The following is a 21,631-nucleotide window of genomic DNA, read 5'->3' on the forward strand; positions in this document are numbered from 1 at the left end:
ACCTAAAACTGGGCTGAGAAGAAATTTTGGGAGGAAAGTTGTGATTCATGTTAACTATCTTCCTCTGAAAAACCAAAAGCCATTTTGTTGTTGATAGTACTTTGGGCCAGAATTCAACAACAGGAAATGGAAACATTGATCATAAGTTTTGGGATACAGGAGTCAGAATCAATCAGGGTCAAGTTAATGTCATGCTACAGTCAGCTCTGGTTTGGAAAACTTATGTAGTAAAAGTGTTCCAAGATAAATCTCTGTATATGGCAGTTTCAGTCTTAATCTAATTTTTCTTTACCTGAACTCTGGAACCATTCCCAAAATTTATTTGGAAGCAACAAAATTAGAAAAGACAAAAACAAAATGTATCATAGTGGTTAAAACACGGGTTCTAGAGTCAGTAGGGATTTACATTTCTTTCTAGCTAGTGGCCTTGGACATGTTTACTCTTTGTTCAGGTTTCTCACCTGTGAAAGGATATAGTAGTTTTACCCTCAACAAGTTAGGTCAGTTTGGCCTCAGAACACTCAATAATGGTGTGGATCTTGGAGAGAGTGTCAAGTTTGGAGATGGTGGTGCTGTATCTCCAGCATATCTCGCTTCAGGTGGAATCAAGAGGGAAGCTGCCTATGACAGAAGAGTGAGTTATGGTGTTGGGGAACCGGGAAAAGTGTTATAAGGTACATTTGATGCAAGGGGGATAGAGGAGCTAAAGCAAAATTTTTTGATACAGGAAGCTAACCTTCCCTGTTTGTGGGTGTGGGTGTGTGCATACAACCATATGGCATGCCCATAATCTGGAGCACTACAGTTAAAATTGTTGGGGCTTTTGTGTGTTTCCTGTAAGGAGAAGATGTATTTTACTTGGCTGCATCATGTTTACCTGTGGTTGTGTTACCTGTATGAAGTTGTCATGTCAGTCTGTCAAGGGTTAAGTTCTAGGACATGGATATTAGGATCAAGCAATAATGACTTTTCCAGGAGCTTCGCTTAGTATTTTCTAATTGTACATTAGTCACTTTAGCTTACTCCAGTCTGGAGAAAACAAGTTACAGTTTGGCTGCTTTTGCACATGAATCATGAAAGAATTTTCCCAAGCACTATTGAAAAGGGCTGGACACATGATAGGCTGAGTGGAGCCAATCATTGCTTTTTAGAGAATCTGAATAAAATGATAACCGAAATAATGCTAAGGTAGCTGAGTGGAGCCAATCATTGCTTTTTAGAGAATCTGAATAAAATGATAACCGAGATAATGCTAAGGTAAAGCACTAAGCTTTGGGAAAAGTTCATGGACTCCTGCCAAGATTACAGAGCTGCCCCAATTCCTACCTGTTTCAGTTTTGAGTTTTTTGATTGCATGGAGGAGACTGACTTGAACTAACTAAAGCAAAGGGGATGTTTATTGGAGGATAATTGAGTGCTTCACAGGCTAGAAGAGAAGGACTAGGATTGTAAGATGAAGAAACCAAGGCAGTTTTCACAGCAGTGGAGAAACCGAGACAAAATGTTAATGTCTTTTGGGCATTATTCAGAAGTCAAAAACCTGAAGAGAGTTCAAGTGGCTTAACGGGTTGCATTTCTGACCCTTGGCATCTTAGTAGACAGTCTCATCAGAACTACACATGACAGGAAGAATTCTCTGAGAGGAATCAGATTGGCTATAATTTTAGAAGGACAAGTATCTGTAACATGAAACTTAACTTATTAACTCACCTAATTTAAAATTTGTCCCTCAAACCACCTTGTAAATTGCAACTCACTGAAGAACATTACAACTAGGCTACAAGTACAGGCTGTAAATTGTGGAAATCTGAAAGCCATTGACCGTGGTCAGAATATGAGCTTATGGAAGTCCGATGGTATCTTGGGTCAAATCATCATTGGGTATGTGGAATGCTGCCTCCCACCCTAAGGTTTTTATCTCATTCCCAGAATGTAGAATGGAACTGAGTATACTTAGTAACTGGTGAAGTCCTTTCTTTCATTCCTTGGCCAATGGAGGGAAGGCTGTTAGGTTTGGAAAGGTCAAGCACAAACCTAGAATTGTACTCCTCTGCTACTCCCCTCCCCATGCACCTCAGACACACCCCAATATAGTAAAAAGAATACATGAGGAATCCGATGAATGATAACCACTGAACAACTGAAATTGTCAATGAGCAGTGTTCTTGGTCATAATCAATCTCCACTCTGATAACAAATGTAGTACTATATTAGAGGAAAGCAACGCCTCTGACCTTGATGTGGTATTAACCCAACAAATGTTTCCCCTCATCCCTATATGCAGAATAATCAGAATTTGCTTTCACATTACTGGGGTAGCAGTATACGTTCTTTACTTCAAGGCTATCACTTCACATTCTGTCATCATTCTGATGGATCTTGATCATGTTGGTGTCTCAAAAGGTCGTGGTAATCAATTACACTGATGAAATAACTGGACCAAAGTGAAATCAGAAGTATTGTGAACCTTCCGTGCCTTTGACATGTGTATGGTAGTTGAGATAACACTGCCTGTCTTCAGTAATGAGCAAGTTTCTTCACTTTAGACCACCCCTAATTAAGAAAGCATACTATTTATTGGACTTGTTTGGATTTGGAGGGCAAAACAGGTCATATTTGAGTGCTTACCTGTCCCATTTACTGAGAAACCTGTAAGGCAATCCGTTTTGAGTGGAGACTGGAGCAAGGACTTTGGAGCAGGTCCAAGTCATTGTCCAAGTTACTCTGCCGTTTCGTCTGACCCAGCACATGCCAGTGGTAGAGCTGCTCAGTGATGCTGCAAAAGAAGAATCATGCAGTAGGGTTTGGAGTTAGAGATGTCTACCATCTATTATTCATTGGAAAGGTAGCTCTTGTTTGCTACTGGTAGAATGTCTGAACATAAAGTTTCTATGCATCTGAAACTGCCCATCTGTTACGTGGTCCGTAAAATTATAAAATCAGATGTGTGCGGTAGCCTTCTAAAATGGAATGTTCATCCCTGCTCCAATGTCTTAGACTTAACCAGCTCAGTTAGCAGCTGGTCCAAGAGTTGAATAAGAAAGACTGGTAAAAAAAAAAAAAAAAAAGTGACAAGGATGTTGCAGGGAGAAGTTTGTTTAGATCCTATGTGAAGGCCTACAAAAAGCCTTTACTATGGACATTGTTTTCACTAAGCAGATAAATAAGATAACCCATTCTGTTGATGTCAGCAGTTTTCACCAGCCACTACCTTGGGGCTTGCTCAGTAAGCCTATGAACAAAACAGTCATGATAGTGGGGATTGAGCCTGTGTGTGAGCTCAAAAGATGGACCTGCCCTTAATCAAGGATGACCTGGCTGTTGGCTATGCTCAGTGGCACACTGCAACAACAGGCCAATGCTGAGCTAAAATGATACCCACCATTCCCTAGGGGTGCCGCTTGGACAAGTTATTATAGTGGATGACTTCCATCGTGCAGAGGACTGCAGTTTGTCTTAGAGATAGACAGGTGGCATGGGTTTGGATTTGTCTTTGTTGCCTACAACATGTCTGCCCAGCATCAGTGTAGATGGGCTTTGAGAACTCCTAATTCATCACTGTGATACCTATATGGCATAGTCTCTGACAGTGAAGAAAGTGAAGGAATTGTGGCAGTTGACTCGCACGCATGGAAGTCATGTGTTTTACCATGTGCCCCATTGCCTGGAGATAGTTTACTTTGGATGGTTTGCAAAGGCTCAGTTATAGGACCAGCTGGGAGTTAACTTTCTGTGAGGCTAGGTACTGTTGTACAAGATACAGTATATGCCTTAAATCTAAGAGTATACAGTGCTTTCTCCCCCATAGGATGCATGGGTCAATCAGGGGATTGAAGTGGGACTCACACCACTGAGGATTACACCAATTGACCCACTGAAGGTGTTTTTTGTTTCTCTTGCTTTGTCACCTTGAATTCGTTGGGTTTCAAGGTCTTCATGCCTGAGGAAGAAATGTTCTTCCAGGGAACACAGTCTCAGTTCTATTTAAATTGAAGTCTTGAGGCAGTTCTTTGATCATTTTGAGTTCTTTGTGCCACTGAAGAAACAAGCAGAAAAGGGAATCTCTCCAGATACATCATCTTTACCACCCAGTTCTGCTCCAGGAGATTGTCTGCCTTACAGGCTGTTCTCTGCCTTCCGGTTAGGCTCAGTAAATAGGAGGCAACAGCAGAAGACTTGGCCGACGAGAAGAAAGGGGAGTCATGGTGTTTATTTCCCCTGTTCCTCCTTGCACAGTTGCTTCAGGTAGACCATCCTGCTGAAGGCTTCAGCTCTCAAGTGGTTCTTCCCGGTATTTACAACTGCTCTGAGATTTAGTATCTACTCTCTCCCCTTATTGCTGGAGGCCTAGTGTAGTAATGACTCCCCTTGTTAACTACTCCTGGGAGGCTTCATCCGTTGTTGATTTCCCTTAACCCCAGCCAAGTTGTTGACCTTAGTCGTTTTATTCAGCTCTCCTCAGTTACCCATCATAGCCTGATCAAATCAGATGTTTCACGGTAATCTGTTTTAACATTTCTAGAGCTGAAATCATATTTTCCTCCAAAATTGTTCCCTGTCTTTTGTCATCTCTCTCTGATACCCTCTTCCTAATGTTCTGTAATAAAACATTTTTGTCTTCCCGAATCTTTTCCTTTGAGCAACTTACCTTTCCATTTGTTTATGGTGGGGTTACCAATAGCAGGATCCTCTCCCTTGGTCACATGATACAAATTGATATAACTGATCAAACCTGATTTCTTCTGGGAATTTTTAAATTGGGCAGACAGACACAGGTTTATTTGGAACTGAGTTTTAGTGGAAGTAAAGGCAGATCATGAATTTCTGCCTCTAAGATTTCCTAAAGTTGCCCGGGTTCTTCCTTTGATTGGGTGAGATCCCAGTGTGGAGTAAAGCTCCAGCAGGCTCCACATGGAGTAGAAGAGAGCAAGAAATAAACAAGCCAGATGAGCTCTGAATCATCTTAATCCATGATTGGATTAGTTAATTTAGAATTGCCTTAGCTGTCTGTGAGAAGCAAATGTAAATATTCTCTAGAAAAAGAAAAGATATTCTGAACTTCAAGTAATCTCTATGCTTTTTAATATATCTGGAATGCAAGTAAAAACAACCAAGTGTACAAGGAAATGAGAGTTTGATTTAAAAAACCAAGACAAACAATAGACAATGGAAACAGATCCAGAGGGTATCCAAACAGTATCCAAAATCTGAACACTAATTTAAATTATCCAAACAGTATCCAAAATCTGGACACTAATTTAAATTAGTGTCCAAATTAGACAATGGAAACAGATCCAGAGGGTATCCAAAATCCAACACTAATTTAAAAGTAACTACTTAATATGAACAAGGTAATAAAAGACAAGACTAAGAATGTCATAACCAAAAATAAAAGACAATTCTTGTACTGAAAATTTTACTAGCTAAAATTAGAACTCCATAGATGAATTTAACAACAAATTAGATACAGGTTGAGAGAGAATCAGTGGCTAGAAAAATCAAAAGAATATCCAGGAGCACTAAAAACAAGGGAAAGGAATGAAAAAGTATGAGAGACAGGAGCTAAAATGAACAGTTCTAATACGTGTGTAACGAGTTCCAAAAGGAGAAAGAGGAGGGATGATAATGGATAAGAGTTTTCCCAAATCAATCAAAATGTATCAAGCCATAGATTCAAGAATCTCCCTATAAGCGTTAGGCAAAATAAATACAAAGACAGTCACACCTAAGAATCTAATAGTATTATGAATACCAAAGACAAAAGGAATATCTTAAAAGCAGCTAGTAGCAAAAACAGCAGCACTAAGGCAGTCGACTTGATAACAATAGACTCTGCAAGATGATAGATTTGTATCTTCAACTTTCTTCAAATTCTATACTCAGTGGCTGTATTCTTAAAATATGAAGGTGAAATAAAGACAATTTCAAACGAGACAGAGTTTATGATTGCAGATCCACCTACTGGACAGAAAGTGAATGAGAAGACTTGAAGATGCAGGAAATGATGAGAGTCGGCAAAAAAGGGGAAGTAGGTAAGTAAAAATACAAGAACAAAGCTAGTGGAGGTGATGAAATTCCAGTTGAGCTATTCCAAATCCTGAAAGATGATGCTGTGAAAGTGCTGCACTCAATATGCCAGCAAATTTGGGAAACTCAGCAGTGGCCACAGGACTGGAAAAGGTCAGTTTTCATTCCAATCCCAAAGAAAGGCAATGCCAAAGAATGCTCAAACTACCGCACAATTGCACTCATCTCACACGCTACTGAAGTAATGCTCAAAATTCTCCAAGCCAGGCTTCAGTAATATGTGAACCATGAACTTTCTGATGTTCAAGCTGGTTTTAGAAAAGGCAGAGGAACCAGAGATTAAATTGCCAACATCTGCTGGATCATGGAAAAAGCAAGAGAGTTCCAGAAAAGCATCTATTTCTGCTTTATTGACTATGCCAAAGCCTTTGACTGTGTGGATCACAATAAACTGTGGAAAATTCTGAAAGAGATGGGAATACCAGACCACCTGATTTGCCTCTTGAGAAATTTGTATGCAGGTCAGGAAGCAACAGTTAGAACTGGACATGGAACAACAGACTGGTTCCAAATAGGAAAAGGAGTTCGTCAAGGCTGTATATTGTCACCCTGTTTATTTAACTTATATGCAGAGTACATCATGAGAAACGCTGGACTGGAAGAAACACAAGCTGGAATTAAGATAGCTAGGAGAAACATCAATAACCTCAGATATGCAGATGACACCACCCTTATGGCAGAAAGTGAAGAGGAACTAAAAAGCCTCTTGATGAAAGTGAAAGTGGAGACTGAAAAAGTTGGCTTAAAGCTCAACATTCAGAAAACGAAGATCATGGCATCTGGTCCCATCACATCATGGGAAATAGATGGGGAAACAGTGGAAACAGCGGCTGACTTTATTTTTCTGGGCTCCAAAATCACTGCAGATGGTGACTGCAGCCATGAAATTAAAAGACTCTTACTCCTTGGAAGGAAAGTTATGACCAACCTAGATAGCATATTCAAAAGCAGAGACATTACTTTGCCAAAAAAGGTTCGTCTAGTCAAGGCTATGGTTTTTCCTGTGGTCATGGATGGATGTGAGAGTTGGACTGTGAAGAAGGCTGAGCGCCGAAGAATTGATGCTTTTGAACTGTGGTGTTGGAGAAGACTCTTGAGAGTCCCTTGGACTGCAAGGAGATCCAACCAGTCCATTCTGAAGGAGATCATCCCTGGGATTTCTTTGGAAGGAATGATGCTAAAGCTGAAACTCCAGTACTTTGGCCACCTCATGCGAAGAGTTGACTCATTGGAAAAGACTGTGATGCTGGGAGGGATTGGGGGCAAGAGGCGAAGGGGACGACAGAGGATGAGATGGCTGGATGGCATCACTGACCTGATGGATGTGAGTCTGAGTGAACTCCGGGAGTTGGTGATGGACAGGGAGGCCTGGCATGCTGCGATTCATGGGGTCGCAAAGAGTTGGACATGACTGAGCGACTGATCTGATCTGATCTGATAGACTGTATAAGTAAATATGCTGCTGCTGCTGCTGCTGCTGCTAAGTTGCTTCAGTCATGTCCGACTCTGTGCGACCCCATAGACGGCAGCCCACCAGGCCCCGCCGTCCCTGGGATTCTCCAGGCAAGAACACTGGGCTGGGTTGCCATTTCCTTCTCCAATGCATAAAAGTGAAAAGTGAAAGTTAAGTCACTCAGTCATGTCCGGCTCTTATCGACCCCATGGACTGCAGCCTACCAGGCTCCTCCATCCACAGGATTTTCCAGGCAAGAGTACTGGAGTGGGTTGCCATTGCCTTCTCCATAGACTGCACTAATAAATTTGGGGTAATACTAAAATATAGCAACAGCGTATAGGCTGAGAAAGAATAAACAGTATTAAAATGTTCCAAGGTTCTTGGATCGTTCAACAAGAGGTCAAACTACAAATCAAGTATGTGTTGTAATCTCTGGAATCATTAAAAGGATAGAAAATAATGTATAACAAATTAAAACACTGAAAATAGAATTAAAAAGCAATTAAAAGGAATAGGAAAAGATTAAAGAAAGACCTAAAGAATCAGATATAAGTGATAAAATATAAGGATACAGACACATTAAAAACATAAAGATACAGAAAGGTTTAAAGTAAAAGGATAAAGTTATAACCTGAAAACACTAATCCATGAGGTGAAAGCAGTATTAATATTTAACAAGGTGGACTTTGAGGCAGGAAAGCATTGCTAGAAATAAAGAGTGACATTTATATCGTTAGAAAAAAAATGTGTGCATAATTTTTTAGCATTTCTGGGCCACTGATGAAGATAGGAAATTCTAGATAAGTAGGTGAGGATGGCTCTGAAGATGTTCCTGAGGAGCATACTGAACAATTAACTGAAGAACCAGGAGGAAATAGGGAGAACTGATAAGTTCTACGAAGTCAATGCCAAGGAGCAAGAAGACCCAGCAAGTTGGAGTCATCATAAGCTAGAAAAGATGTTAGTTAATTTCTAAATAATAATTAATTCTATGAAGCAAAAACTAAAAAAATACCAAGAAGTATTCCAACAGTTCAAGATGTAATAGCTGCTAATCATTTTTTAGAAAATTAACTTTTTAAGAGACTAGAGCCATTGTTGTCTATGGTTTTGTTTTCTGTTTCTGAAGCCTGCTGCTCCATTTTCCTGGACTGGCATTAAACATTGATGTATCTCTATGTCAGCAGGGGAAAACAGGAGTAGTCATTGTTGAGTGTATATCACTATATTCACCATTTATTTTGTGACTTTGGGAACAGATTTCATAAGATGCCATGGTATGGTCACTAGTTCTTTAGATGTTTTTGAAGGTTTAGCTTCCTTGGTAGCTCAACTGGGTAAAGAATCCGCTTGCAATGTGGGAGACCTGGGTTTGATCCCTGAGTTGGAAAGGTGCCCTGGAGGAGGGCATGGCAACCCACTTCAGTATTCTTGCCTGGAGAATCCCATGGACAAAGGAGCCTGGCGGGGGTACAGTCCATGGGGTTGCAGAGTCGGACACGACTGAACGACTAAGCACAGCACACAAGTATATAGTGTACTTTGGCCTTGGAACCTGATGGGTTTACATATATTCTTTGGGAACCTAATCTGTAAATCAAGAAAGTACTTTTCTACAGATACTCATTCCTTCAACACAGCAGAGATTTGTCATGTTTTGGCTGCAAGCAACATACATGACGCTAGGGGGCAATACAAGATAACCAGAAGGAAGTACCATAGCCTGGCAATGCAGTGTAAGATTTGGGAGATTCATCTGGAGGGCGTGTATCAAATGGTTAGGAGCTTGTATAAAATTACAATTTAGTAAGTATTATTTTAAAATTTCCATAATGTCAAGCAGCCTAAGTAAGGAAAGAAACCAAAGGATTTAATAATTATAGGATTTATAAAGGATTTAATAATTAAAATGAACTTGGATGTATTTTCTAGAGTTTGCTAGTTTGAAGAGAAAGTTTTAATTTAGTATTTTCATTAATAAAAAAATTATTTTTACCAGTTGTAAAAACTCTTTTGTAGTGTTAACGCATCTTTGAAACATATTTAATTGAATAAGGTTTTGTTTATGAAGCATTTCTCAAACTTTGGGTGTGCAGGTCTCTTGAGCACATTTTCAGACTCTTCAAGAATCTTTTTTTCTCTTTAAAAAGGTCAGTACAGGAGGAACGTATTAAATATACTGTCAAAACACTGGACTTTCTAATTGAGTAACTAAAGCAATGAAGACACAAACCAGTAACCCCCCAGAGTAAGTGAAAAGGTTACACTGATGCAGGGAGATGCCCTCATGGCTCTGCCACTAGGCAGAGCCAGTGGATTGCTCAAGGGAGGTATGACTTAAAAGGGAGCCAGTATGAGAGGGGCTCGTCTCTGATGAGGGAGCTGTGTGTGTGCACATGTGCACATGAAATGGTGTAATTTGTTATGATTCAAGGCCAGTGTTACAGGGTTGATGTGGGTCTTCACTTCTTTTTCCTGATGTTCTTTTTTCTAAGTCTTTCTTCCCTCCCAAACCACTATTCCTTACTCATCAACTATTCCATCCTCATCAACTCAAGGCTATTCTGCTTGTAAATTTCCCTGCTTTCTTTTTTAAGTTGTGACTAGCAGCAGGAGCGTTTTATCAGGAATACCTAACGTGTGACCTTGCTGTGAGCCTGATTGTTGACCTGTGTAAGCTCATGTAATCCTCGAGGCAGCCTGCACCAAGTGACTGGGACCATATTTTCCAGTGCTCTTCTGGACTTGACTCCTGTTTACCTTTCCAGTCTTACCTGTTTTCATGTTCTGTTTCCACTCTAAGCACTGAACTTGCATCGTGCTTGAAGATCATAGCAAGTATTGGTCACGCTCTCTCTGTTGTTGACTCTCCTTTGCTCCTGTGTTGTCTCCCTTTCTCTTCTCACTAGACTCATGGGATTAGTACAGTTCTTTCTTCCATTTCCCAGACAAGGTAAAAGCAGCTTCAGATCAGATCAGATCAGTCGCTCAGTCATCTCCGACTCTGCAACCCCATGAATCGCAGGACGCCAGGCCTCCCTGTCCATCACCAACTCCCGGAGTTCACTCAGACTCACGTCCATCGGGTCAGTGATGCCATCCAGCCATCTCATCCTCTGTCGTCCCCTTCGCCTCTTGCCCCCAATCCCTCCCAGCATCACAGTCTTTTCCAATGAGTCAACTCTTCGCATGAGGTGGCCAAAGTACTGGAGTTTCAGCTTTAGCATCATTCCCTCCAAAGAAATCCCAGGGCTGATCTCCTTCAGAATGGACTGGTTGGATCTCCTTGCAGTCCAAGGGACTCTCAAGAGTCTTCTCCAACACCACAGTTCAAAAGCATCAATTCTTCAGCGCTCAGCCTTCTTCACAGTCCAACTCTCACATCCATACATGACCACAGGAAAAACCATAGCCTTGACTAGACGAACCTTTGTTGGCAAAGTAATGTTTCTGCTTTTGAATATGCTGTCTAGGTTGGTCATAACTTTCCTTCCAAGGAGTAAGAGTCTTTTAATTTCATGGCTGCAGTCACCATCTACAGTGATTTTGGAGCCCAGAAAAATAAAGTCAGCCGCTGTTTCCACTGTTTCCCCATCTATTTCCCAAAAGCAGCTTAGAAAAGTTAAATGTTATGTCTAAGGTCACACACTTGAGAGAGAGATAGGAATGTGGGAAAAGGATGAATTTTGGACCTAGATGTTTTGTTTTCCAGCTTTAGCTCTGTTATTTTAGTGGCTTGAACTTCAGAGAAAACTTACTTTTTACAGATAAAAAGATTGAGGTTTCCTGAGCTTGATGCACCATGAGGGATTTTGGTGATTGGAGGGCGACACAGGCCTGAGACAAAGGCATAAAGTTAGGGAGGGAATAACAGAATGGAAAGGAAAGAAGGTTTTCAAGAAGTAATGTTAATAAAGTGCGAACAGGACTCCACTGATTAAATTAGGTCACGTGCACATTCCGAGCCTCGGACTCAGGACTGCGGGCGTATGTGTTGGATGCAGGAAGGTGAGTGTAAGGATGGACAGCAGAGGGAGCTCTTGGTAAGTTTTGCTCATCAAGCCTGGTCTCAGAAGAAGGAGACAGTGACAAAGTGCCGTCTTCTCTAGTGCTCCTTCCCCACGGGCTTATTTCTTCCCATTTTTCACTCAGTGCCATGTATCATTTCCTGGACAGACGTGCCTATGCAGTGCAGCTCTGTGCCTCCCCTCACGAGGCCCTATATGGTTGTGGCTTTACTCCTCTTCACTAGATAGGGAAACCAAGCCCCACAGGACTTGACTCACTGCCCCCAGTTCACTTACACACTGGTAAGCAGCTGAGTCAGGATTCTCGTTCTTAGGGTCCTCTGGATTTCTAAAGTTTGGCCTCCTCATCCTCAAGTCACTTTTCTGTGTCCCTGAATGTTTTATAGGCCTGTATTCCTTCTCTGCAGATGCAGTCCTGGGTACTAAGAGGGTTAAAAGGACACTCCTTGAGTAGTTAGTTTTAGTAGGGACATTTTAAAAGCATGCTTTAACTCATAGAAGCCGGTTGTCCTGTAGCCAGCAAGCCTACAGGAGAAGAATGTGGAGGGTGGTGAAGGAAATGGTGGTACCTAGGGAGTGGATTTGGGGGCATTAAACTCTCCTCATAATTTCCATTTGCCTTCTCTCTTTTTTATTAACAGCTGACACTATCTCAGTCTTTTGTCTGAATCTGCAAATACAGCTTCAGAACTCTACCCTGGCTACCCCTTCCCTCAGCTGCACTGTGGTGGCCTGTCCTGCCAGTGCTCAGATATTCCTCCTGTGACTGATGGTGGGTTACCTCACGGGGGGAAGGACCCCCAAAAGGAATGAGCTCCATCTTCACATCTATAATTGCTACAAAATAAAGATGCCTGTCATCTCCCCTTTTCTGGGACCCTGCTGTGCTGCTCAGGCCTGGGACCCAGGCCTGGTGGGGAGTGGGGGAGGGGCCCAGCAAAGACCTGGTGACAGGCTGATTGATGGGTTCCCGCCCCTGCTGGCCCTCCTGCCCACTCCTGCAGGCTCTGGCCCAGGTCCACCCTCCGGCTGCCTGAGGGGTCTGCTTTTCTTTTCTTTGAGTCAGCACCAATGAGTCAGGGCCAAGATTGGCTGGGGGTAGGGGGCAGTACCGCAGAAGGCTCCCCTGCAGAGTGAAGGGAGTGAGCACTTAGTTGCCCAAATGAAGGCATGGTGAGGAGCAGCTGAATGGGGGGCACTGGGGTTGTGATCAGAGGAGCCTAAGCAGAGGGTGGATTTGTTGATGTTACTGACCATCAGCGGTTGGTAGAACACTTTCTTGTAGAAAAACACAGGGATTACTCAAACCATATTGTTTGGGGCCCTTAAAAAATCCAGGTTGTCCCTCTCGTACTTCAGCTCTACTCTTTTAGAGATACCAAAATGGAAACCAAATATCCGTGAACTCAGCTAACAGGTGAGGTGGAAGGCAGGTGAGTGAAACTCTCATATACATGCCAACAGCAATCCTATCATGTCCTTTGCCAGAGCTGCTGAGGGTAAAAGCAAAGTGGCTGATGACATGGCAGCTATTTGGTGGCATCCATCTGTACTCCTGCTCCACAGGCAGTACACACTGCTAGTGGAGACAGGAGGAGAGTTACATGTGGCTGGAAGGTAGACATAGGGACAGAAATTGAGTCTCTAGCCTTCCAATAACACTTAGGGAAGACCGAGTGTTCGGAGAGGGTAAACCAGTGTTGCTATTCTTGCTAATGGTCAGGCAAGACAGCTATGCCAATATGGTCCCAGAACCACAGATCTCATGGCATCCTAGACTCACACTGCTAGGAGCGCATCCTTAGAGCTTGTCTTCTCCAACTCCATCACTTCAAAGAGACGGAGGTGCAGATTCAGAGACGCGAAGTGGTTTGCCCGCAGTCATGATGACAGAGCCAGGAGTCCAACTCAGGGCTCTGTCCCTGACCAGAACCCAGGATTGAATCTGCAAGAGCCTTGCAAATCGCTTAGGGTTGTTTGGGGCACAGGTTAATGGGAGAGAGCTTCATTACTGCCCTCCAGCTGAGAGACTCTGGAGGCCCTTGGTTTGGTATTTCTGTCCCTCTAAATAGGAACCAGTTTCTTTTCAGGTCAATTGAACTCGAGCTTTTATTACCCTCTAGAACCAGGTCATCAGGAGAGAGGACCACAGAGAATGGAAATGTCTTCTCAAAATAGCAGAAGAAGGGAGATGGATGCAGGTTCCTTGCAGAGTCTAACTGGGCTCAAGATACGGGAAGTCTTTGTGTTTTCCACCAGTGTCCTTCTATGAAAGGAGCTGGCCTTACACTCATGCCTTCAAGGGGTGCCTGTTGTGAGGTTTATTAGAATTAAATGAACCAAATTCCCTGCAACCTGAAGCTGCAGACCTGAATCCAGAGCCACACGATGAGCCCACACCCCTTCATCCCCACCTCCCCCAAGGGAAGCCCCCCCTCCCCGGCTCCCACTTCTCCAATGAGCCATTTCCACGTATATATAAAAGTCTCCTGGCAGGAGCAGGAAGGCTTTCTGCCTTGGCAGCACATTTCTCATGCAGCAAGACTGCGTCTTTGGAAAATAACTGGAGTGGACCCTGCCCCTGGGGGGAGGCGCATCCTCCTCTGCAGACCAGGGCACCGCCCCCCCCTTGGCCCTGCCCCACACCCCCATGCCTCTGCTGCCTTCCTCCAAGATGTTCAAAGCACGGCACAAATGATGTCTTAAACCTACAAGAGAAGGGCAGTGGTGGAAATGGGTCTCGGTTTCAAAATTGAAGACCTAGGGCAGTTGTTACCATATGGCAATGTCACAGAGCCTTTGTGGGTCCCAGACAGACTGGATCTTAGAGGTGAACCCACAGATGTAGCACAGAAGTCAGGAGACCAGACTCTGGTGCCGGATTATTTGCACTCATCATTAACTAGTCTCAGTATTTTATATCCTCAGGCAAGTTTCCTAACCTCGCTAGGCCTCTGCTCCTTTGTATAACACCTACCTCACTGGGTTGTTGTAAGGATACAATGGGATGCTTTCCCAAAGAACAGCCTGATGCATGATAAACACTGAATTAACCATTGATGTTATTCTTCTTTCTCTTATTTTACAGACGTGGGAACTGAGACCCTCAGAGGTGTATGCTAAGAAATATATTTTCTGGGACTTCCCTGGCAGTCCAATGGTTGGGACTTGGCATTCTCACCAGTTAGGTCCCTGGTTGGGGAACTAAGATCCTGTAAGCTGTACAACATGGCCAGAAAGGAAAAACAAAGAATTATATTTCTTAAAATCACAAAATGAGCCTAGTTGTGTGTGAACATTTTCATTGATTAAAAAAGGGAGCATGTGGGTATCTGTATATGAGCTAAGGCCAGGCTACATGGCAGCAGCAACTCCTAAATGCCAGTGCTTATGGCAAAAACATGTTCATTTCTTCCCCACACTCTGTATCTGTTGTGGGTCAGTTGGTGCTCTGCTTCTATCATTATCTTCTTTGTTCTGGGACCTGCTCTTACAATACGGCCTCCCTCTAGGGATGAGTCTGATCACCTCTGCCCACAGTTCTTGCCCAGAGTAAGTCACATGGCCATATGGAGTTCCACAATGTGGGTAGGCATAACCCCCTTATAGGAGATGATCAGATATGGGTAAAGAGGAGCACAGTGTATGATGATTTCCTACATAAACAAATACAGTCTTAGTGTGAGTGGTCCTCTGACATGAGCTAATTGTTAACACCTGCTTCAAGGTGTGAAAATTGGTATGAAAAACTAAGAGACATGTCCACAGCATTAAAAGGAGCATCTCTTGATGCCCTATTCCTTGAAATAATTTCTCAAAATCCCTAAACCATGGATGAAAACAAAATCTCCATTCCTTGAAAACCAGCCACATACATCATGTGGTTCATCCCGGGAGGAGAGGGTCCTTATACTAGAACATCACAGAGGGTCTTGGCTCTCTCCCATCCCAAGGTGTTTATCCACCTGTTCCATCCTATTCCATTGAACAAATGGTTCATTTCATTAATCAAGGCTGATTTAGTGCTGGTCACTGGTCTAGATGGTGGAAACGCAAAAGAGAAGGAGATACAGCCCTTGTCCTTAGGAAGAGAGCAAACTCCTTGCTAGTGGGGGAAAGACTAGCAGTGAGGTCGACAAATGGAATATAAAGTAAGTGCTGGTCTGGTCTGGGATCTGTGGAACCACAGCGAGGTTCACTTAATCCAGCCTGGGGGTGTCAGAAAAGTTCAGTACGGGAAAACTGATGTGGCTGGAATTTCTTTCTTAAGGAGGGGTAGGAGTTATGCAACTGGTTGAAGTTGTGAAATGATACTGGGGACAAAGTGTGACATTCTCTAAGAAGCAAGCATTCAGACTTCCTGGCGTGCCTTGTTTATTAGCAAGCATCTTTTCTGAGTGCTGGGCATTAACAATATACTGGGTAGTTAATGACCACAGCCCATCCCCTTTGGGGCTTAACCAATGCAGAGTGTCTGAAAGGATGGGTCTGGGGTTGCCCAGAAGTGCAAACTTGTGAGGCTCACCCCAGAGTCTCTAGGTATGGAACCCAGAAACTGGCATTTTAAATAAGAGCCTGTGATATTTTTATCACACTTGGGTTTCTGTTTAAAAGGCAGTCATAATATTGATAAACATGGAGAGAACCCAGGGAGAATGCGATGAGTGTGTTGAATGAAGAAATACATTGGAGTAAAAAATATTTGTGTTACCTGTGAGTCAGGGGCCAATGCCCTTTGAGGTATAGTGCAAAGGTTAGAGAACTTGGCATTTCTTTGTCAAGGCTGCTGTTGACTTCTGTCCAGGACTGTCTCTCCAAGTTTGCTCTCTTATGCTAACTATTTTTTCAATTTGTGTTGCCTTTTTATCTCTTCCAGTAAAACAATTTAATGGCAGATTCTGGTACTTACTTTGTGTACAGCAGCCAATTAGGGATAAAGGTGATCAGTGAATGAGGAATAATGATGGCTTAGAGTTGACAAAGAATTTATATAATCTCATTTGATCTTCCCTGGTGGCTCAGATGGTAAAGAGACCTGGGTTCGATCCCTGAGTTGGGAAAATCCCCAGGAAAAGGGACTGGCAACCCACTCCAGTATTCTAGCCTGGAGAATTCCATGGACAGAGGAGCCTGGCGGGTTACGGTCCATGGGGTTGAAAAGAGTTGGACACAACTGAGCACTAACACTTTCACTTTCTTTCATTTGATCTTCACCTAATCTTGAGAAGATAGGCCTCTTATAGCCTCATTTTGCAATTGAGGAAACAGCTTGGAGAGAATAGGCCATCTGTCCAAGGTCACATAAAGTAGCTGGTAAGCAAGTAGTCATGTACAGATGTGAGAATTGGACCATAAATAAAGCTGAGTGCCAAAGAATTGATGCTTTTGAACTGTGGTGCTGGAGAAGACTCTTGAGAGTCCCTTGGGCTGCAAGGAGGTCAAACCAGTCAATCCTAAAGGCAATCAATCCTGAATATTCATTAGAAGAACTGATGCTGAAGCTCCAATACTTTGGCCACTTGATTTGAAGAGCAACTCATTGGAAAAGACCCTGATGCTGGGAAAGATTGAGGGCAGGAAGAGTAGGGGTTGACAGAGGATGAGATGGTTGGATGGTATCATTGGCTAAATGGACATGAGTTTGAGCAAATTCCAGGAGATAGTGAAGGACAGGGAAGCCTGGCATGCTGCAGTCCATGGGGTTGCAAAGAGTCAGACACGACTGAGCCAGCTGTGCTAAAAAATGAACTTTGAGAATGTAGTCTTTGGAATTATTTCCTTGACTCCTAAGATTCTGGTGAATGGTTTACCTCATTAATAACTAGACTGTCTCTGGCTTTTCTTCAGGAGAGCCCCAATGAACCCCATCTTGATCACCTGAACCCCCTCTTGAATCCTGGCATGCTTTAACACTGCTAGGTCAGCAAGAACGAGTGTGAGAGGGAGAGAGAGAATATCAAAGAGAAGGTGGAGGCCTCCTTCTTCCACTTAGCAAGCTGTCTGGAGTGTGCTGGACCAACTTTGGCAAAATTATAAAGGAGTTTTCTATGGCTTACAGTCCCCAATTCCCTTCTCCTGTCTCCCAGACCCCTGTGGCCTTGCCTCTCTTTTAGCTCAGTGGACTCCTATCTATTACAAAGGTATCGGGAACTCTCAACATGAAAGAATTAGGCAGTTAGTGTGTTAGTCTTCCCAAGGGCACATTTGTGGTTTGAGCGTAAGACCAAGGAACAGATAAATAAGGGAAGCGACTTGGTTGGGAAGAAATTACCATTGTCAGTCATTCTGGAGAATACCAGAGAGCGGTTTGCTGACCTCTGGTGAGAGGAGGGCAAGCCTTAGACCCAAGGACCCTGGAGAGTCTCCTTACCTTCCCTGTAATGACCCTGAGGTATAGAACAGCAATAGGGGATGGCGTTGCCTCTGGAAAACTGGGCTAGAATTCCTGCTCTACCAAATGATCCACCCCTGTCATGTTCAGTTCCCTGTGTTGAGTGGGGATAAAAGGCCTGCCCTGCCTACACACCTCACAGGGTGGATGTGATGTGAAACTCTAAGTACAGAGGGTGTGTCAAGCTAAGCTGCTGCCAGCTGCATGGTAGGAAAGTGCCATGGGGGAGTGGGGTGGAGTCAGAGTGGATACGTAGAGGCCCTGAGGTCCATGCTTTTAGAATGACCACTCTGAGGCCTGTGGAGTGTTTTCTTCCTTGGCTGCACCATGTGGCTTGTGGGTTTTAGGTCCACGATGAGGAATTGAACCTGGGCCCTCAGCAATGAAAGCGTGGAGTCCTAACCCCTAGTCCTCGAAGGAAGTCCCCTGCGGAGGGTTTTTCATCTTAGCCCATGGGGGATTATGAGAACATGTCACCTGCAAACCTGAAACAGCAGTCAGAAGTCAGGTAATAAGGCTGTGAAGGGGACTGGTACAAGGGTAGGCTTGAGCCAGACCACCTGGGCTTTTCCTGACCCTCGCTGTTTGGTAGGTATTTAATTGGGGAGATATTTAATTTCGCCAAACCTCAGTTTCCCCATCTGTAAAACAGAGATAATGACAAACCCTAACTCAGGGTGTTGCTCTGAGATTGAAATGAGACAAGAATGGGGTGCTCAGCAAAATACCGGGCACAGGAAAGCCCATGAGTGTTAGCTGTTGATGCTATCTTCTTGTATTTACATGAAGTAAGCTAAGGCCAGTGCTTTCTGGGATCTCACAGAGGACAAAGGCTAAGCACTGAGCAAGTACAGGCTCTAATTAAATGGGTAGAAGATGCCATCAATGGAAAATGCACTGACACTTGTACATACCAAGGAGAGTAAATGCATGTCTGGTCGGGTGCCCCGGTCTTCTGCGTGCTCTCTGAGGTACAGGAGTAAGAGCGGTTACATAGCTGTGCCTGTGCAGCCACATCCTATAAAAAACAGACAGATTCGGACTCCATGTCTCTGCAGTCATCTCTTGGGTCCCTAAAGAGCAGAGAAGTTGTGGCTCTAGGAGCAGGAAGCGTTTCGTCCTGGTCATCTGTATGCTTCCAGCCTTGACTCACCCTCATCTGTATGTATTATTCCCCACACTGACACCCACTTCAAAGTCCTCCTCCTTCTTCCCTGCCCCACAACTTCAAATGGAAATGAAAGGGAGGCAACCCGGAGCGCTGTCATTGAAAAACCAAGGTCTGGTCGGCATCAGCGTGCAGCCTCCAGCTTACATTCTTGGTTTCTTTCTCCTCGGGCCTCGGTCAGTTTCTGAGAAGCATCACCCTCCCCCCATTTGTTTTACTTAATAGTGGTTCTTTCTGGGAAACCTTGGAAAGGGGTTTTGTGCAGCGCCTGGATGATTTATGGAGTTGCCGGAAGGGCTAATGGGAGGGAGGCGCTGAAAGAGGGAGGGGCAGCCTCTTCCACAGCCGGTTATTTCAGGAATTGAGGCGGGGGCGGGGGATGACCCTCTGGGCTGCCATCACCCCTACCATCAGCATTATCTGTGTAGGTGGGAGTGGGCAGCAGACTGACTCGGTCTGACGGTGCCAGTGGCCACAGAGGGGAGCGGCGTCTCTCTTCCCTTTTGAGGACTGGTTCTCAAAGGGGGCGTTGGTATGGGAGGTAGAGAGCGCGGGTTCCTACCTCTGCGGCCATCAGCTCACAACCCCTCTTACTTAGGAGCTTTGTAGGCATTAGAGAACTTTTAAGCCCCGAAAAAAGAAGATATCAAAGGAAATGGCAAGATCAAAGTTAGTATGTTTAATTAGAACGTCTTCATATGTCACCTTCAGTAACTATAGACTTCAGCATTTAGAATTTTCCTAGGAGAGCAACTTTTAGTTCAGGTTTTCACATTGCGCAGGAATCTCCGGCAACACAATTATTCAAATACTCAGGAATCATAAGCAACCATAAATTTTATGTTACTAACAGTCAACCACTTCAAAAGCAAAATTAGAATTATGCCTTAGTGATTATATGAAAAAATTTATTCAATGTGAGTACATTTGGACATGCTTGACGGGAGATAGAGCCTCCAGAAGAACATGGGCCCAGGGCTTAGGGAGGTCTTAGTTCTGCCGTCCTGCAGACGAGCCTTGACAAGCCTCAAGCCCTCCTTCCTTCCCCAGGGCTTTCTTTTTGTTTGGTGAAGGCACTGAGTTAGAAGCCCTCTCCGTTTCTTCTCCATCTAAAACTCTGTGAATTGTCTTGCTGCTTTTTTTTCTTCTCTCACCACTTTATTTTTCACCCCATAAGGGTGATCAACAATCAATCCATCAAATATTAGGAAGCAGAACGAGGTGCCATTAGCAGGCAGTTGGCAGAGCGCGGCTTCCCAGGTGGTGCTAGTGGTAAAGAACCCACCCACCAATGTAGGAGAAGAGACTAGAATTCGATCCCTGGGTCAGGAAGATCCCCTGGAGGGAAGAAATGGCAACCCACTCCAATATTTATGCCTGGAGAATCCCATGGACAGAGGAGCCTGGCGGGCTCTGGTCCGTTGGGTTGCAGTCGGATACGACTGAGGTGACTTAGCACACGTGCATGCATGGCACAGCACGGCAGACCTCTGTGCCCATCATTTGCACAGCACTTCCATGACTGCTGCTACATCCACATATCACCTCGTTAGTATGTAAGTTAATAATGTTCTGTAAACCATCTCCTATTGTTTTTCTATTTGTGTATATATTTTTCTATTTATATTTTGAATGAGTACCACCTTTACATGACTCAAAAATGTAAAAGGCGGGGGGTGGGGTGAGGGGGGGAAAGAAGTTTAAGCAATAGAAGAATACAGAATTCTGTCCCCTGCCCTGCCCCCATTACCCGATTTCCACTCCCTTCTCTTTGCAAGATGAGCCCATGTAGCTCACCTGTCTGAGTTTTATGAGGGCTTCTCTGTCTTTTTAAAGTTCTGATACAGGCCCTCGGGTTGAGCCCTGTGGTTCAGGGCCATAGCTGAAAGATGAACCTTGTGCCGAAGCGCAGCACCTGTGAACCAGGTACAGCGAGAAGCAGTGAAGGTGGGTAGTACTTTTGAGATTACTTGCTTCAGCTTCCCCACTGCAGTTTCACAGAAGGGGAGACTGAGCCCCAGGGATGAAAAAAAAAATCTCACCCAGGGGCTCATTAAAAGGCAGAGCTGGGTCTAGAAGAATTTTGATTGCTGTCTCGGTGCTCTTGCGCTGCTCTATAAGGGCTCAGTTAAGACTTTTTTCTCTAAGGAATTCGTCTTAACATTGCCATGCTATACCCACTCAGACACCCAACTGCACCCTGTGCGGATAGCTCCGTTTATCAAAGATGCACAGGGAACCAGTGAGACCTGCGTGGAAAGCCTAGCTTCATCTCTTAGCAGCAATTTGACCTCAGTTTCCTCATCTCTAATATGGGTCTAAGGATGCCTGGCCCACAGGAGTGTTTTGTGGTTTAAGTGAAAACATGGATGTGAAAGTACCCAGAGCTGGCCAAATATAAAACTGGCCCTCAGCTTTTGTATAAACCATCTGAATTTGCTGGGATTGTCATGTAGCTTCTCCATCTGGTGCATCTTGTGTCCTGAAACCAACAGAAAGCT

The 21,631-nt window shown here is 43.9% G+C and overlaps 1 long non-coding RNA gene across 1 annotated transcript; it reads right to left on the reverse strand.

The window, feature by feature from the left end:
* Positions 1-2,421: 2,421 nt before the first annotated feature.
* Positions 2,422-17,981, reverse strand: LOC129646746 (uncharacterized). Its single transcript, XR_008712153.1, has 3 exons — positions 17,942-17,981; positions 2,629-2,776; positions 2,422-2,553 (listed from the first exon to the last, which is right to left on the reverse strand). It is a non-coding gene; the product is annotated as an uncharacterized LOC129646746 (long non-coding RNA).
* Positions 17,982-21,631: the final 3,650 nt, after the last annotated feature.

Source organism: Bubalus kerabau, chromosome 3 (assembly GCF_029407905.1).
Source record: "Bubalus kerabau isolate K-KA32 ecotype Philippines breed swamp buffalo chromosome 3, PCC_UOA_SB_1v2, whole genome shotgun sequence".
Lineage (NCBI taxonomy): Eukaryota > Metazoa > Chordata > Mammalia > Artiodactyla > Bovidae > Bubalus > Bubalus kerabau.